The sequence below is a fragment of the Silene latifolia genome, chromosome 1 (genome assembly GCF_048544455.1).
Source record: "Silene latifolia isolate original U9 population chromosome 1, ASM4854445v1, whole genome shotgun sequence".
In the NCBI taxonomy this organism is placed as follows: domain Eukaryota; kingdom Viridiplantae; phylum Streptophyta; class Magnoliopsida; order Caryophyllales; family Caryophyllaceae; genus Silene; species Silene latifolia.
The window spans coordinates 155889038-155908768 of NC_133526.1; the positions used below are offsets into that span (position 1 = coordinate 155889038).

At 40.8% G+C, this 19731-nt stretch overlaps 1 non-coding gene across 1 annotated transcript; it reads left to right on the plus strand.

The window, feature by feature from the left end:
• Positions 1–2862: 2862 nt before the first annotated feature.
• Positions 2863–2969, plus strand: LOC141620812 (small nucleolar RNA R71). The gene has a single exon (XR_012532045.1). It is a non-coding gene; the product is annotated as a small nucleolar RNA R71 (small nucleolar RNA).
• Positions 2970–19731: the final 16762 nt, after the last annotated feature.

Here is a 19731-nt window from a genome sequence, read left to right on the forward strand (position 1 = left end):
AAGCGGTATTTATGTGCAAAAATTAAGAAGTTAGAAGAAATCAGTTATACGACGGAAAATAAAGTGGAATAGAAAACTCCCTTAATTCCGCAAATCGACCAAACACAGCAGGGAGAGGTCGTAAACAGGTACAGCAGTGCAGGGCGGTCGATCGACCACATAGCCCAGTCGATCGACCCAGGGTGAAAGGAACAGTAGCTCCTGGAACTGTGCAGCCAGTCGATCGACCATAGAGACCAGTCAATCGACTGAAAATACTGCTGTAACTGTTGATTTTTTCGTATTTGCTCAATAACTTGAGCTAATGAGGTCTAAAACCTGCAAGTGCACAATAATATGCGCCCAAAATTGCGCAAAACCCAAAGTAAAGTCTAAAGTGCCTAAAAATCCTAAGCAAAATAATTAAATGCGAAGTCTCGCGCACACAAAAGCAATAAAAAGAGTCTAAAAGCAATAAAATGTTCGTAAAGCATGTGATCAACTAATAGTTGATCAAGAATGGCCACGGAATGGCCCACTTCGTCGGCTTCTGGCTACAAGAGGTAGCCTCAACGGTGCTCATCTTCTCAGCCGCACCCTTCACAACTTCAGCATCCACAGAACTCAACGGATCATCCTGGATATCTTCCCACTCAATGACCTCCTCTAGCTCGTCAGAATCCAAGTCGGACTCTCTCACTCTGACTGGCTCATCTTCAAGTTCCTCATCAGTGCCATAGCTAAGGCATCCTAGACCACCCTTTGAAACGATGGGCTCCTTCACAGCTGGGGCAACATCCGGCTCTTCCTTCCCCAAACCAGCTCCTGCAATATCATAAATAGACGAATCTTCCTCCAATTTGCTCTCAACCTGGGGCGGAGGTGTCACAACAGGAGTAGGAATAGAGACATGCATATCAGGAAGTATAAAATAAGATTTCTTTTCAGAAACCGTATTGCAAGTGACGGGCCACATGGGGTCTTTCTTCCTAGCCGTCTGGGCAAAGACAATGGAATGCTTTCCTACTTTGAAGGTCAAGGTCCCAGAGCCAACATCAATAACTGCACCAGCAGTGTGCATAAATGGTCTACCTAGTATGATAGGTATGTGTGCATCTTCGGGCATATCAAGCACGGCGAAGTCAACATGGAAGAAAAACTTCCCTATTTGCACAGGGATGTCCTCTAAGACTCCTATTGGCTGGACCGCAGTTCGATCAGTCATCTGTACGGTCATGTTGGTTACTGCAAACCTAGTCAATTTGAGCTTCCTAGCAAGACTCAAGGACATAACGCTAATACTGGCTCCTAGGTCACATAAAACTTTCTCAATAGGAAAGGTGCCAATATTACATGGGACTGAAAAACTACCTGGGTCTTCTAGCTTAAGGGGTGCAATATGGGTCAAATAAGAACATGACTCCTCAGTTAGTGCGACAGTATGCACAGTTTCAAGTGACTTCTTTTTAGATAAGAGTTGTTTCATGAATTTTGTATAAGCAGGCACTTGATTGACTAACTCAAGGAAAGGAACTTGCACATATAAACTACGAATAACCTTTTCAAACTTATTAAATGATACCTGTTCCTTTGTCGGCACCAATCTCTCTGGATAAGGGGTTGAAAGTAGCAACTTAGCCCTCTCCTCTAAATCTCTCATGCCGGCATCAGTGGACTTGGGCTGAAAGTCCACTACCTTCTCCTTGTTGTAGCTTGACCCTTCTTCAGACCGTCTCAAATGCGAACCATTAATCGACAGAGGGTCGTACTTGGGGACCGGGACTGACCCATCAGCATTTGGGTCTGTCCTCAATATTTTCGGGGCAGTAGTACCCCGAAACAAGTGATCCCTCAGGTTATCAGGCATCGGAGGACGAAAAGAATCACCATCAACAGCGCTGTCAGTCGATCGACCAGGTTGGTCAGTCGATCGACTGACCTCTACAGGAACAGTAGCTTCTGGTTGTCGTGGACCAGTCGATCGACTGGGTATGTCAGTCGATCGACTAACATACCTGCTGATCGTCTTTTTCTTGTTTTTATTCGTCACTGCCTTCTCTTTGCTCGGTTCCGCCTCATCTTTTTCAGGGACATCTTCAACCATAGCAGGTCCCTCCAGGGTGGACTCACTCCTCAAAGTAATGGAATTAAGGGTCTCCTTTTGATCAGTTTGAGTCGGTAAATGTCCCAGAGCTCGAGTTGTATTCTTGCTAGCCAATTGAGCAATTTGGCTCTCTAACATCTTCATCCCGGCCTCTCTAGCTTGAGACTCCTTCAGCAACAAATTCTTCAACTCAGTAAAATCAGAACCTTGTGATTGCTGCTACTGCTGCTGTGGGACATACGGAGGCTTTTGGTACTGCTGCTACTTATGAGGGGGCACATAAGTCTGCTGCTCTCTCGCTGTGGGAGGTTGAGTCGATTCGGGACATTTTAGCTACTCCACCTCAAGTTCGGGTGGACATTCGGCTCATAGTAAGTGTTTGTCTCGCCTATAATGTTGAAAGGCGGACAAGACTCAAAGGGACTAGGACAATTTTAAAACATGTCCCTCGGCTCCACACCTTTTACGAGACGAAAGGACCGTCTCAAACAAAGATTCACATGGTAAATCCCTCCTTTAGAAGCTCCTCCCAACTCGTACTTATCAAATCTTGCCGTGAGAGCCTCTAATGCGACCACGAAGAGATTCAAAGACTTCTCCTTTGATTCTCCCTGGAATTCCCATACTCAGCTTTATGGGTGGCCAAGTCATCAATGATCTTCCACCCCTTAGTCTCTCCCATATTCTAATGGAATCGGCCACTAGCTGCAGCATCCAAGATAGCCCTCTGATCGTCATACAGCCCATTATAGAACTGATTGCATAGACTCCACTTCTCGAACCCATGGTGCGGAATGGTTCACACCAGCTTCTTGAAACGGACCCATGCTTCATGAAAGTTCTCATCAGGCCCCTGTTTAAAGCTCGTGATCTGAGCTCTAATGGCATTGGTCTTCGAGGCAGAAAAATACTTCTTGTAAAACGCCAAGGCCAACGAATTCCAGTCAGTTATCCCACTGGCAGCTCGATCCAGGTCTCTATACCACTCCCTTGCAGCATCACGAAGAGAGAATATAAACATGGTCTCCTTCACCTGGTCCTGGGTCACACCGGTTGGTGGGGGTATGGAACAGCAATAATCAATAAATGTCTCCATGTGCTTAGCTGCATCTTCATTCGCAGCTCCCCCAAACTGGTTTCTCTCAACCAAGTTGATATAAGACGGCTTCGGTTCGAATTTTCGGTCCGTCCCTGGTAAAGCAAATCCCTTATAGAGATTCGCAGCTGTCGGCTCAGAGTGACTTGCTATAGTTGCTTCTTTAGCCATTTCTAGAAAGTCTGGAGAAGTAACTGTCTCAGCCGATGAATTAGAAACTGGAGATGAAGGTGGATCCTCCTCAAATAGAGCGTTCTCGTAGTAACTAGACAGAGTACTCGTTCTTCCTCTGTCGGCAATATCCTAGATGATCGCCTCAACTCACGCAGGGTCTTTTCAATCTCAGGATTGATCGGTAGTAGTTCACCACCGTGTGACCTGCGCATAAGAAGAAACTACAAAAAGAATATGAGAATAGTTTAAGGAACGAATGTCCTTTAAACTAAGAAACAGACTAAAATAAAACAACTAAAAATTAGAACAATTGCCTCCCCGGCAACAGCGCCAAAATTTGATACCCGTCGTTGTGAGTACCAAAAATAAATTTATAATTCCAACTACTACTAATGACAGTGGCAGTCGAGTCGAACCACAGAGAGGCAGATGTAATCAATAGTTGTCTGATATTTAGTCTAAGGTAACAAATGTGGGGGTTGGTTTAATTTGGTCTATAGCTAATAGCAATGAAAATTAAACTAAAGAAATATATTAAATCAAATATAAAGAAGGGTACTAGGATGGTCGGTTCACTATAATTTCGGCGGCAACAAGCTAAGTCGGTCTAAATCAAACACATGAGGCGGGAAAACAAGAGGTCCTCTCGGTCCACTCTTAACAGATAGCATCTCTCGATCTCGCTATAAGTCCCTAATATCACTAATACTGACTCTCATCCTGAGAAGTGACTAAAAATCTAAACTTTACCTATCTTTCGATCTCAGCATAGTTTAGTCATTTTAATTGGTGATCTAACAACTGTCCCTATCTCTCGATCTAATGGGTCAGTCATATCCTAAACATTCAACTAGTCGTGTGCACTCGATTCGTCGAATATAGAATTAAATCAATTAAAACGAAGGTAACACCTCACGTGGTCAGTCGATCGACCAGGTATGGCAGTCGATCGACTGACACGCGATTCAAGGTCCCTAATTCTAATGCCGCCTACACTATAATTCCCCTACATCCCAGCACAATAAATTTAGCTACTCATACTAGGAATAACAACAATGAATAAATTGACTAATAATTCTACTGAATTCATGCTTGAAACGATTAAACAGACGATTAACATAAAACGATAATTACGGTTTTGGGAAACTAACTAGCAATTCTCTCCTACAAACAATAATAAAGCGAACTAAATTAAGAGCAGAAGAATACCGAAATTGCAGAGCAAGAATCAGCAACCGAACGAAGATAAATTGTATAAAATTCCGAACAACTTAGAACCCTAATTATTTTATGGAGTAAACTGATAAAAACTGAATGTAACTCGATCATTATTCTAAATACCTAGCTTACGTTATATAGAATACAACGTAGCTCTTATTTCCAAAACCTAAAATACAATGGGCTTCAAGTTTCTCGATCTCTTAATTCTCGTATGAGGTAGCGGCTTGGTCGATCGATTGCTTGATCGGTCGATCGATCAAGCTATCTTTGAACAGAGAGCTACTGGAACCCGTGGGTTGGTCGATCGACTGAAAGCAGTGGTCGATCGACTGAAGTAGCTGACACTTGACTTCTAACTTCTCGTGAATTTGTTTTTTGGGCCTTGAAATGAGCACCAAGCTCGTTCCTTAAGTGAATACTTCACGTCAAATGCAATGCAGGATACTCGGGGACGGATTTAGCTTGATTTCCGCTGAATTCTTCACATTTCTGCAATAATGTACAAAAACACGAAAGTAGACGGAAATAGGGGAAATGGTAGCTTAAACTACACAAATGAGCTCTGAAATGCGTGTAAAATGGGGTGTAAAACATCATATAAATGACACGCATCATCCTAGACAAGGTTACCACACGCATCTCGTCATGGTCTTCTCTTCACTTGTCTCAAGCTAGTAAGTTCGTTATTATAAACTCTATTCTACTTGGTTCTCTGGTTCACATCCTTGCTGCTGTAACCCTACCGCTCTCTGTCTCCAGGAAACTTGACTCTTTAATTGCGGCTTTCTGGTGGAGTAAAAACTCTTCTCGAAGATCTATTCACTAGCTCTCTCAGCCGCAATTGCATATTCCAAGAGATACGGGAGGTCTTGGTATTAAATCGGTTACCATACTAGGTCAAGCTTATCTCTTGAAAAATTTTTGGCGCCTTCATCATAGACCGGATGGTCTTCTTGCTAAATATCTCACACCAAAATATCGGAAAGATTTGCCCATCCCTGATCTGAAGTCCAAGGTTACACAGCCTTCTTTTGTCTGACAATGTATTTGTAAAGTTGCTGTAAATTGCTCTGAGGCTTTGGCTTAGAAAATTGGCAATGGAAATTCGGTTAGTCTTCTATCTAGTCCATGGGTACAAGGGAAATCACCAGGTGTCCGCCATGACCACCATAATACCAGTCCTACACTTTCAGACTTGGTGCACGAAAATGGATTATGGAAAAAATCAGTTATTTTTCAGCTCTTTGATAATCCAACTGCAAAAGTGATGTAGAGTGTCGTTGGGGCTCTCAATCAAACACATTTATAATACTCAACAAACTACTAGTTAGCGGTAAGTCGAGGTCGATCCATGGGACGGTGTGCTTTGGGTTCTAAGTCTATCTATCTCAATTTATGCTAGTGTCACGATTTGGTTGGGTTTGCAGTTGTGTCTAAACTAATGCAAGCAATAAAGTAAAACAAGTAATAAAAGGAAAGATGTAAACAATTGATTAAAAGTGCTAGGATATCATGGGGTCATAGGGGATTCATGGTGTTGATCATACAAACATGTTTACAAGGTTGCAAGCAATTAATGTTGTGGAGGAACCGAGTTGGGTTATATCTTACGGTTCTTAGGAAGAGTTGGGTCCCGGAGCCGAATCGATTAGATTGTACAACACCTACAAGTCGACTTACTTTCCTCCTAATCAACTTCTATGCATGGTCTAACAAGACTCGAGTTGGTTTATGTCTTACGAGTCAAGTTGAGTAGATAAGAGATGGTAAAAATGCAAGGATTCATAGGCTTAGCATTTCATCAAACATAACATGTGCATAAAGTTGACATTACACCAAGCAAGCAATTTAATCATGTGAACATATTAGATTAAGCATGAATCAATCCCATGTTGGTTTCCCCTAATTACCCATTAATCCTAGCTAAAAGACTACTCACTTATTATCAAGTTTAGCATGTTAACAAGGTTGTCAATCATATTAACAAGGTAAAACATGATGAACAAGTAAGGAGGATTAACAATAATTAAAACAAGGATTAAGAGGATTATACCTATGGAGATTCCAAAACAATAATGCAAAGAATAAGAGAAGAAACTTGATGATTGATGGAAGGTTGTCAATCTCTCAATAATAACCCAATAATCTTCAATTACCCAATAATAAACTTGAATAATAAACTTGAACAATAATTGAGAGAGATTAATGTGAGATTTGTGGAAAGATTAAAGAGTAATCTATTCTAATCTACTCCTAATCTAATCTAAAGAAGGATTTGTTTCTAGCTCCCTAGGTTCTCCTCAAGGATTATTACAAATGGGGTATTTATAGTGGAAATTAGGTGGATGCATTAGGGTTAACTAAGGGCTAAACTAGTAATTACACTTTTTAAGTTGAGCAAGGAGACTCCGGTATTTTCTGAGAGACGGGCTTCTCTTTTCGTAGCTTGGAGAAGACAATTATGCTGAGAAGAAATCCGTGCGTATTGGGGTCGGGACGGGCGAAATCTGGCAATGGAATCCGAGCGGATTCAAGAGAATCCGGGCGGATTCGGGTGGATGAATCCGAGCGGATTCGAGCGGACGCTCGGATTGTTTAGTGGAGACGGGCGGATTTGAGACAATCCGCTCGGATTGTTCTTCAAAGATGGTTTTTCTTCTTTTCTTCCCTTTTTGCTCATTTCCATTTTATTCTTGCGGGATTGGTCTTTAGTCCTTGCTTCCTCTTCATACTAGTCCATCTATTATCGTCAAGTAGCTTCCAAATGTGCACGAAAGACGGGAATTTCCGCCTTATTATCTCCTTTTCTACAAAACATATGAAATGTGATAGAAAAGCAAATAGGAAGGTTTTGACGGATAAAATGGCCATAAAATGCTATAATAGTATGCAAAATAGGCTCAATTAGGGGACTAAATGTGCGCAAATAATGGTCACATCAAATATCCCCAAACCGAACCTTTACTCGTCCCGAGTAAAGAGGTGACTGAAACTAGACCTTTATTTAAACTAACCTAATAATATAGCCGATATGAGACAATTAGCGGGTCTCACTCCGCCCCTTCAACTCACAACAAGACAACCATGAGGTAGGATACCTTCTTGCAAGGCAAGGTGGGGCTTGCCAAAATGGCGACACATCCAAACATTAAAGCACATAAAATCACATAATGGATGCATCTACAAAAAGAATAGCCACTTTCCTCATCTAAGTGGCGGAAATTATCTACAAGGGAAGCAATTCAAGGGTACACAATCCTTCATAGATGCAATTTGTTCAAACTACTAAGCCTAGAAGGATACCAATAAATCACCTCCAAGTTGTGTCAAGCTAGGGTACCTTTGTCCTCAATCGTTAAATGCTTTTGTCAAGAGTAGACTCCCTATGGTGTTAGAAACACTGGAGGATCGCGGAATTCCCCCTCTTGCCTAGACAAGAAGAAGGATCGTCCCCTCTCTACCATGCACAAAAATGGATACGATGGATAAAGGGATCAATAGATATTTTGAGTTTCATTTTGGGAGTTTGCTTTGTTGTTGTTTTTCCCCCCAATTTCTTGTGGCATTTGACATTTGAGAACACTTTCTTGCCATTTTTTTTTTTGATTTTTGGCATTTCAATACTTGACAACTTTTTTGCATTTCTTTTTGAATATTTTCAAAGTCACCCCAATTAGTAACGAGGGTGCCTTGTATTTGAAGCTTAGGAGTCTATTTTTGCTCTTCTTTTCTTTTGATGCATTTTTGCAAACTTTCTTTCACTTTTCATTTCATTGAACTCAAATTGATTTCTTTTTGTGCCCATTCCCTTTTGTTGACAAAAATGTGGTAGAACATGGATGAATGATGGATGGATGGATGCATGGTTTCAAGGGTCACCTTGGAATAAACGGTAGCCAAGGAGTTATCACACCACAAGGTACTCTTGACTCGGCCTTAATCCATGGGTCAAAGGATACTAGCATGACACATCCTAGGGTGTTTTACAAGCATTCTAACAAGCAAAGTCTTAAGAATAAAAAGCATCTACTAGGGCCTATATACACTTGTCAAGCTTCCCAAGTAGACGGTTTCACAAAATTTTTCTAACCATGCAAAACTACATGCCATGATGCAACTAACATTTATACATCCTAATGCATATGCTTCTACCAACTAATATGTCAAATAATCTAAATGCAAGTCCTAAAGTCACATTGTTATACCGCATCAATCAAAATAAAGCCACATAGTCATTAACATAGAGAGGAGAAAGGAGATTGGAAAGATCATACCATGCGGTCTTCAATATCCTCATGTCTCGGATGTGGCGTAGTCAATCAATGTGAAAAAGGATGAACAAACACAATATATACAACAATATATACAAGACTACACTACAAAGGAAATGAACATGTTTTTGTGTTTTTGAATTTTTCAAATTTTTATGGGTTTTGTTTTTATGAAATTAAAAGACATATTTTTTTGTGATTTTTCGAAATTTTTCAATTTTTTTGGAATATAAATTCCCATCCCCCACTTTATTTTGGACATTGTCCTCAATGTACATGTAGGAGTAGGAATGAAAAGGAAAACATGTTTTTGGATTTTTAAAGTTTTATGGAAATTGAAGTGCAAATGCAATGATATGATATGAATGAATGCATGCTCTAACTAAATGCAATTCTATATGACATATATAACAAATGAATGCAATCTAAACTATACTATATGATGCATGCTAATGCTTAAGTCACCTATGATCAAACCTCCCCAAACCGATTTAAACACTATTTCTAGTGTAGAAAAGAATAGGATTGGTCATTAGTGACTATGCATGAATTCTAATCTATATGCAACTATCTACATGAATTATGTGAGATATATTACAATGCAAACTAATCTATTCATGTGAGGTGTAATACAATGCAAACTATACTAATGATCTAACTAATGTAAATGTAATATGAAATATAATACAAATGCATGCAAAAGCTACACTAAATGCAATGTAAATATAAGAGAGAGAGAGAGAGATGGGTATCATACAAATGGAAGTGGTGAAGTAGGCCTTTTTCACTCGTCATCCTCATTTTGGTCATAGCCATAACCATGAGAGCTTCCGGCTTGATCATGTCCGGGTGCTTGGCCCCAATATCCTCCTTGGTCAAAACTTCCTCCTTGACCCGAGTACCCTCCACCTTGGCTAGAATGCCCTCCATCGCCGCGACTCCAAGCTTGGTCCCCATAATTTGGGAACAAGAGCTCCGGTTGTGCCCAAGAGGGTTTAGGACCATTGGGGTCAATATACCCTTGTTGAGCCATGTTATAGTATTGGGGGTAGAGGGCTAAGTAGTTGTCTTCCCTCCCTTTATGCACCCCAAGGTCCACTCTATTCATGAGTGCCATTAAATCATTAATCCCCGGGGTATTGGGGATTTCCGGCTGAAATGGGGTAAATGGAGTGGGGTAAGGTGGGATAGGGACGTAGGAAGGTGGACGCATTTGTATACCCGGCCCTCCACGAGGTGGTTGACGTCGTGGCTCTTCCCTTTGAGGGGGATTTTCAATAATTTGGATATCAAGGAGGTAGCTTGGTGGAGGAGAGTATGGACTCAATCTTGGGTCAATGCCCGGTATCTTCCATCCTTCAAGGATCATCGAAGTGCAACCCTTGGTGTACCATTCCACACTCCCATCTTGAGTGTAGTTGCACCATCGGTGACTATAGAAGATGGTGTGCTCATCAATCAAAGTCCTCCCTTCAAGAGGAATATAGGTTCCTCGGGCATTGAACCCGGGACAAAGGTGTTTAGCCAAAATTGTAATTAGACCTCCCATCACGAAGGTCTTAAGTTGAGATGTCCCTTGAGCAAAGTCATGGAACCTAGTGAGTATCTCAAGTGGCGTATTGAAGTTATAACGCCTCACCGCTCGAACATTAAAATAAGACTCAAGAAAAGTTAAGTCGATGAGAGTACACCGATCTTGCTCGTACCTCCCATTGATGCATCCGGCTACAAAGCGTTCGGTGAATCGAATCACCGGATGTTGGATAGCAAATGTATAGCAACGCTTTATATGGGTAAAGTCCCTCCCGGAGATAGCTTTCCAAAGAAAATCCACATTAAAATTATCGGGCTTTTCGGTATAGTCGGTGGGTACTTCAAGACCGAAAACATAGGCAAATTCCTCAAGAGAAAGAACATGGTCTTGGTTGCATAACCTAAACTTCATGCCTATATTGTTGCGGGCATCCGCCATAATGTGAAGGCTACTCAAGAACTCAAGGGTGAGACTAAGGTAAGTCTCTTCATGAGCATGGAAAAAGTTCCCAATGCCAAGGCCATTAAAGAACATCTCGGTAGGGTACCTTATCTTAAGGATTTCCAACACCCTAGTGTCAACAAATTGAGTAGGCTCGTATTTCTTACCTAGAAGCTCGACGAATTTTTCGCGATGGTCGTCGGAGAGAAAAATCACTTCTTGGAAGTTGTTGAGTTGTTCAATACCTCCCCTCATTATCACATCTCGTGGTGTTGAAGAGGTTGATCCCTTGCGCTTCTTTCCGATTGATTCAATCAATTTCTTGGCCTTTCCCTTGGTGCTCATGTTGGTGATGGGGGTGTTTTTGAGGATGTGAAGGTGATTTTGAGGATTGAAGAGAGTGTTTAGGGTTTCGTAGGATGAGGAAATGAGGGAGAAGGGGTTGATTATATATAGAAGAAGTAGGGAATCCGAACGGATAGGGTTGGACCTAACCCGATTTATCCGCATGAACAGTACAATCCGAGCGGATTGCAGTCGGGACGGGCGGATTCTCGATGGGAAGACGGGCGTCTTTTGCAGAATCCGCACGGATTCTAGAACAGAGAAATCCTTTGGCTGGGAAGGAGGGAAAAGACGGGCGGATTTCGTATGGGACGGACGTCTTTGATCAGGACGGGCGGATTCTTGATAGTCCGCACGGATTCTGGCACGGATTAAAATCTTGCTTCTGGACGTCATACGGGACTGGCGTCCCGTGGAGAAGACGGACGGATTGTCTGGGACGGGCGGATTTCATTGAATCCGCTCGGATTCTTCCTCAGTTTTAACTTTTCTTTTCCGCGGGCCCTGGACGGGCGGATTTGCTTGGATCCGAGCGTCTCTGCTTCTTTCTCCTTCTTCTTTCTTCTTTCGTGAAATGATAAACCCCTTTTCACTGATTTTCTCTTTTTCCTTATCTTTTCTGAAATTTGCTTAGGAAACATGTAAGATGACTCTCTCTCTCTCCTCTCTCATGCAAGAAATTAAATGCAAATGTAAATGTGCAATATCATACAAGAAAAAAAAGGTTCAAGAAATATCTTACAAATGGTGGTTTGAGGTAGGACTCCACCAAACTAGTTCAATTTGTTGCAATTCTTATCCATAGAGCTCAAAGCTCTTAACAAAAGGTCAAAAACTTGTGAACAAGCTCCAAACAAGCATAAGTATGGGTTGCTCCATTTGAAAACAAAATTTGGCCAAGGAGGCTTGTAAAATGCTCTTTTTCTTGTCTCCTCCTTAGCGTTAGAGCTTTCCCAATGTTTCAAGTAAACATATTCATGTTTCTTGTTAAGATTGAGCGTGAAGTGTGGTTCATTTTCATCCATGGACTTCCACTCACCAACTTCTTCTTCAATTTTTGTGATGATGATAGCATTTTGATTTTTCAATCCTTCCAAGGTGGAAGGAGAATTTTTACGACTTTGATGATCGGATATCATAGGAGTCGAGATTATGGGTGCCAAATCTTCACAAGTAGCCTCACGAGCAATTTTCTCTTTGAGATTTTTCACCAAATAACTCTTGTAAGACACTTTGGCTTTTTGAAGAAGATCTAACATATCCTCTTCAATGATCATTGGCTCCATGATAGGTGCCAAGTGGTCTTCGTGAAGGATAAAGGAAGGACGTTCTTCTTCATGATAGGGTATCTCAAATGCCTCAAGGATAGGCTCCTCAAGCAAGGTGATATTGTGAATCCCTCCTCTAGGTTCATCATCATTGTTGCTATCTTCACGTAAATCATGAATGGGGGCTTCATCTAGCTCTTTTTCTAACACCTCAACGTTCACATTAAAGGACACACCCTCATACTCACAAAGGTTAAGAACATTTGGTTTGCTCAACCTCATGTCTTCCTCATCAAACACAACACTCTCATAGTCACAAGAGCTCAAGGAACTTGGCTCCTCCCACTTCTCATCTTCCATGTCAAAGGTCACCACTTCAAACTCGCATTTATGCTCAATATCCAAAGAACGGTGGTGAGGGGTTGCTTGGAATTCTTTTAATTGGGCAATTTGAATCCCCAATTCCTCTCTTTGGATGGCGATGTTTTTAAGAACATCTTCTTCTTTTCGGCTCTTTTCTAGCATTTGTTTGAAGAAGTTTTGTTGGTCTCCCATCATTTGGAGGATCATGTTTTGAATGGGTTCATTTCTTTGTTGTGGGTGGGTGCGAAAATGGTTGTATTGTGGTATTTGAAGTTTATTGTGAAATGGGTATTGGGTGGGTGGTTGTTGTTGATATTGGGTGTGGTAATTTTGGTGGGAAAAATTGGGGTAGTGGTTAGGATTTTCGTTGTGCAAATAATAAGGTAGGTTTGTGTTGACTTGCTCCTCAAACTCCCCATACCCATAGTCATACTCCAAAGATCCACCACATACTCCATAACACATGTCTTGAGTCATCATAACTAAGATAAGGAGATAGCTACAAACATGGAAACTACACGAAAATGGTAAGAACAATCCTTGAGGAACAAGTTCCTCAAGGTAAAAGCACAAATAAAAATAGACAAACAAGTAGGAACTTAATCACATAGCACCATCCCCGGCAACGGCGCCATTTTGATGTAGAGTGTCGTTGGGGCTCTCAATCAAACACATTTATAATACTCAACAAACTACTAGTTAGCGGTAAGTCGAGGTCGATCCATGGGACGGTGTGCTTTGGGTTCTAAGTCTATCTATCTCAATTTATGCTAGTGTCACGATTTGGTTGGGTTTGCAGTTGTGTCTAAACTAATGCAAGCAATAAAGTAAAACAAGTAATAAAAGGAAAGATGTAAACAATTGATTAAAAGTGCTAGGATATCATGGGGTCATAGGGGATTCATGGTGTTGATCATACAAACATGTTTACAAGGTTGCAAGCAATTAATGTTGTGGAGGAACCGAGTTGGGTTATATCTTACGGTTCTTAGGAAGAGTTGGGTCCCGGAGCCGAATCGATTAGATTGTACAACACCTACAAGTCGACTTACTTTCCTCCTAATCAACTTCTATGCATGGTCTAACAAGACTCGAGTTGGTTTATGTCTTACGAGTCAAGTTGAGTAGATAAGAGATGGTAAAAATGCAAGGATTCATAGGCTTAGCATTTCATCAAACATAACATGTGCATAAAGTTGACATTACACCAAGCAAGCAATTTAATCATGTGAACATATTAGATTAAGCATGAATCAATCCCATGTTGGTTTCCCCTAATTACCCATTAATCCTAGCTAAAAGACTACTCACTTATTATCAAGTTTAGCATGTTAACAAGGTTGTCAATCATATTAACAAGGTAAAACATGATGAACAAGTAAGGAAGATTAACAATAATTAAAACAAGGATTAAGAGGATTATACCTATGGAGATTCCAAAACAATAATGCAAAGAATAAGAGAAGAAACTTGATGATTGATGGAAGGTTGTCAATCTCTCAATAATAACCCAATAATCTTCAATTACCCAATAATAAACTTGAATAATAAACTTGAACAATAATTGAGAGAGATTAATGTGAGATTTGTGGAAAGATTAAAGAGTAATCTATTCTAATCTACTCCTAATCTAATCTAAAGAAGGATTTGTTTCTAGCTCCCTAGGTTCTCCTCAAGGATTATTACAAATGGGGTATTTATAGTGGAAATTAGGTGGATGCATTAGGGTTAACTAAGGGCTAAACTAGTAATTACACTTTTTAAGTTGAGCAAGGAGACTCCGGTATTTTCTGAGAGACGGGCTTCTCTTTTCGTAGCTTGGAGAAGACAATTATGCTGAGAAGAAATCCGTGCGTATTGGGGTCGGGACGGGCGAAATCTGGCAATGGAATCCGAGCGGATTCAAGAGAATCCGGGCGGATTCGGGTGGATGAATCCGAGCGGATTCAGAGCAGGACGCTCGGATTGTTTAGTGGAGACGGGCGGATTTGAGACAATCCGCTCGGATTGTTCTTCAGCAGTGGTTTTTCTTCTTTTCTTCCCTTTTTGCTCATTTCCATTTTATTCTTGCGGGATTGGTCTTTAGTCCTTGCTTCCTCTTCATACTAGTCCATCTATTATCGTCAAGTAGCTTCCAAATGTGCACGAAAGACGGGAATTTCCGCCTTATTATCTCCTTTTCTACAAAACATATGAAATGTGATAGAAAAGCAAATAGGAAGGTTTTGACGGATAAAATGGCCATAAAATGCTATAATAGTATGCAAAATAGGCTCAATTAGGGGACTAAATGTGCGCAAATAATGGTCACATCAAAAAGCCATACTGGCTATGGAACCACCTTTACTTGCAGCTGATGACTATCTTTACTGGAAGTACACTGAGGATGGATGCTACAACATACGTTCAGGCTACACATATCTGTTATCTCAGCGGTTGACAACTTTACCGCAGTTAATTTTTTTTCCCTTGGAAATTGATATGGCAGTTCCCGTTTTCAAGTAAATTTCCTCTTTTTATCTGGCGGATTGCTCATCAGATAATACCGACTATGACAATCTTAGCTCATAGAGGAGCTCGTCTTGACACTTCCTGTCCGCTGTGTCGATCTCAACTGGAAACTCCGGAACATTTATTCCGCTCTTGTGAGGTCATTCAGCATATCTGGCGTTCTTCGTCGCTTGGCATCCAATCTATGGCTGATCCAACTGTCTCGTTTACCCGATGGCTGGCTGAACATATTTCATACCTTCACCGGTCTTCCTCCACAGATTCCAGCTGTTTGCTTTATTTCTTTTGCATCTTGCGCTCCATTTGGCTCACCCGCAACTCCATTGTTTTTGAAGATCATACACTTGAGCCTGAACGGACACTTTATTTAGCTGAAGCTTTACACCTTTCACATACTCGACTGCCTTCTCTCCGCCTTGATGATGTCCATTCCCGACAATTTTACCTTACGGCAGGTAATGTTTTTTCAACTTCCACATTCTCCTCACCTTACAAGATATCCGTCTGCAGGAGTTCTTTTCAGAATGGATACATGGCTACTGTTTCAACTGAATCGTGCTTGCCTGAAATCTACTATTTGCGAGCAATGTCTTCCTTTGCTGCTTACTCACAAGCACTGCTTCAACTTATGGCAACCCGAGAGTTCCCTACTTCCACTGGTGTTACTTTTGCTGTAACATCGCGAAAATTATGTTCAGTTCTGGTCTCTCAGAGGCCAGTCCCAATAGTTGCGCGTAATTCATTACGCGAAATTCGCAGACTGCTTTGTCTTCATCGTAACTGGTCTGTTAGCCTTGCTACTGGTTAGATTGTAAGCTATTTACTGTACCTGTAAGATGTTTATTTTCTTTCTTTTAATATAATGGTTTACAATTGTCGAAAAAAAAAAAATCATGTGTATGTGAAGTTGGTCTTCAATTATGATACAAATAAGGGACAGGTATACAAATATCAGTCACTGAGACTGATACAGTTCTCTTTACGCCCAGAAATTAGGGTGCAGCGCAAATACCCGAAGATGAAGAGACCCGCTTCTCGCCATCTTTAATTTCTTTTGGTATTTGTCAAAGGTTTCGTCTATTCTGGACTAGGCGTCATTGTTGGCATGGTGGCCTAATTGTTAAATGGAAAAACTGGAAGTTTTATGTTAAAACACAAGTTTCGCTCATTTACTAAACTTAATTGCTCTTTCATGTGCGCATTTTACTTAAATCACAAATTCTTATTTCAGACCGCAAGATCCGTCTGAAATAGTAAGACGGATACCGTTTCCTCTCACAAAAAACCCATTTAGGGAGTGAGTGGGAAAGCACATGGGGGGTGTCCCACCACCCATGTGATTCACACTTGTGAGAGGTCTTATTGTTTCAGACGAAACTTGCGGTCTGAAGCAAGACGGACTGTACTTAAATATGTACAATATTTTCAATTAAAAAAAAAATTAATAAACCATTGTCTACCCTACCCTTGCCACTCACTCAACTCGCTGGAAAACCCTCAACTCCAATGCCTTGTCTCCACCCGAAATTGATTGGGCATTTTCGACCTGTTGTTACTCTCGCCGCCGCCGTTATTGTCGCCGCCACTGCAGACTTGTTCCTCACTCACCACTGGTCCCTATGACTCCTTCTTCCCTTTTTGTTTGGTTCATGTGCCTTGTGTCGAGTTTTAGAGGCGGCGCTAACGGAGAGGTTTCGAGGTTTTCACGGAACTACGGAAGTGATGGTGTGATTCATTTGTTGTGCGTATAAAGAACACGTATGTATGGTGGAATAACCTGTTACGATGGCTATTTGCTTTATTTTATATACAACATCTTAATATTGAACGGGGTGCAGGTTGGTGATTATTTGGGGGTTTCGACGAGTGAGTTAGCGAGCGGTGTACTAACATAGAGTGACCTCCTTCGTTGTAGTTTAGAGTTGTACTTAGTATTATAATTGTGTTATCTGAGATCCCTTATATCTAATTAAGTTGTATTTTTTGTAAAAGTCTTCTTAAATTTAAGTTTTGGTTTATGACTCCGTGACTTCTCGGTTTTTATTTGTAAAGTTTTTAAAATCCGCATTCTCCATTGCAATGTTTGTATTTATTTTGTTGTATAACCGTGCGGTTTCACAGTATTTGGTGTATTAGGAATATTATTATTTTGGGTTTTTCATTTGTACCCCTCAATTTTTCCGCCCTTTAATTTTCTCCCTATTTTATTCATCTTCCTAGACAAACAATCGATAAAAGAGTCAATCTATTTTTTTTTTGATAACAAACCCTTAATAGTTAAGCCTTGGAGTCCTGAAGTTGAATTGGTGAAACATGAGGTTAAGTCTGTGCCTATTTGGGTTAAATTCCATAAGCTGCCCTTGAAATTTTGGGGGAAGGGGATTGCACGCATGTCTTCTCTATTAGGGGAGTTTATAAAATGTGATCCGCAACTGAGGATAAAACGAGAATAGGATATGACCGTGCTATGATGATTGAAGTTGGTTTTGGCACTGAGTTGCTTGATAAAGTGAGGTTTTTGGATGAACATGGTGAAATTGTTGAAATAGATGTGGAATTTGAGTGGAAGCCAGTTGTCTGTTCTGAGTGTAAAGGTATTGGGCACAAGTCTGCAGACTGCAGGAGAACTAAGAAGAAACCTGTTAACTAAGGAGCTGCTCAGAAACCCCAGTCCAAGGTTTGGAGGCCTAAACCTAAGCAACCTGAACCACCACAGAAACAAAGCAAAACATCTCAGTCACTCCAGAAGGGTAAGGAGGCTGCTCATACCCCTGCTGTGCCTACTCAGCCTGGAACTCAGGTTAAAATCCAGTTGAAGACTCCTGTGGTGTGGCTGAAATCTGGAAAGTACACTATGGGGCCTACTCCTATGAAGCTTGTCATGAGATTGAGTAGACAGGAATGTACTGATGGAGCATATAGTGTTCATACATTTGGGCAGCATACATTCCTAGAAGTTTTGAATACTTCAGCAACACCCAAGGAAGGTATTGAGATAAGTGGTAGTGTCGCTCACCCTGGGGTGAGAGATGTATAACCTTGGGTTCTGGAATGTTAGGGGGCTTAATAATCCTGCAAAACAAAGGCATATTAAATGGTTTATGTTTATGCATAAAGTAGGTTTATTTGGTCTCCTTGAGACTAAGGTTAAATCCCTGTCTCTAAATAGTGTCAAAGGTATTCTCATGGACGGATGGAGTCTGACAACTAATAATAGTTTGCATAAAGGAGGTAGGGTTTGGGTACTTTGGGATCCTACCATTTTTAATGTTGACTTCTGTGATTACTCTGCTCAATGTATTAACATGAGAGTTACTGAAAATTCTACTAAAATTGTCTTCAAGTTGTCTATGGTGTATGCTTATAATGATATTAATGGTAGACATGAGTTATGGAATCAACTGGAGAATTTTGCTGATAATGGTGTTGAACCCTAGTTAGTCTGTGGGGATTTTAATTGTGTTCTTGCTCATTCTGAACGTCTGGGTGGAAGTAGCAGTGATGCTGAGATTGCTGAGTTCCAACATTGCTTGACTAGGTGTGAGCTGGTGGATAGTCCAGCAATGGGATCTCTGTTTACCTGGAATAATAAACAGGAGCCTGCTACTCGGGTCTACAACAGATTAGATAGGGTTCTAATAAATGGAGAGTGGAGTACCCTTATGGCAGATATGTATGCTCATTTCCTCTCAGAAGGAGCCTTTGATCATACCCCATGTGTTATTAAAAGCAGGAGACAGTTCGCTATTCATAATAAACCTTTTAAGTATTATAATATATGGGGTAAAGCTGCCAATTATATTAATGCTCTAAGTAGTTGGTGGGATGTACGACAGCAGGGTACTAAAATGTTCTGTTTGGTGAAAAAACTTAAGCATCTGTTCTGCATCTCAGGAATTTTAATAAGGAGTTCTTCTGTGACATTGAAAATACTTCTGCCATGGCTCTGAAGAACTTGGAATATATTCAATCTCAAATTGTGAAAAATCCTGGGAATGCAGCTTGGATTGCTAAGGAGATTGCAGCTCAACAAGAGTATAAGGAACTACAGACTGCCTGCACTCAATTTTTAAGTCAGAAAGCAAAAGCAGCATGGATAAAAGATGGTGATAGTAATTCAAAGTATTTTCATGGAGTGATTAAAAGTAAATTCCTGAGGAATCAAGTCTTGATGATTAAAGATGTTCATGGCACTGAGTTTGATGATCCTCATGGAATCGAGGATGCTTTTCTCAATTATTATAAGGATCTTCTTGGCACTACCAAAGAGACAACTCCTGTGAATGTGCATATTGTCAGGAAAGGGAAAGTTTGTGATTCCAGGCATTGGGAGATCCTGCAACAACCAGTCACAGTATCAGAAATCAAGGAAACTATCTTTTCTATCCCCGACCACAAAGCACCTGGCCCTGATGGGTACTCCA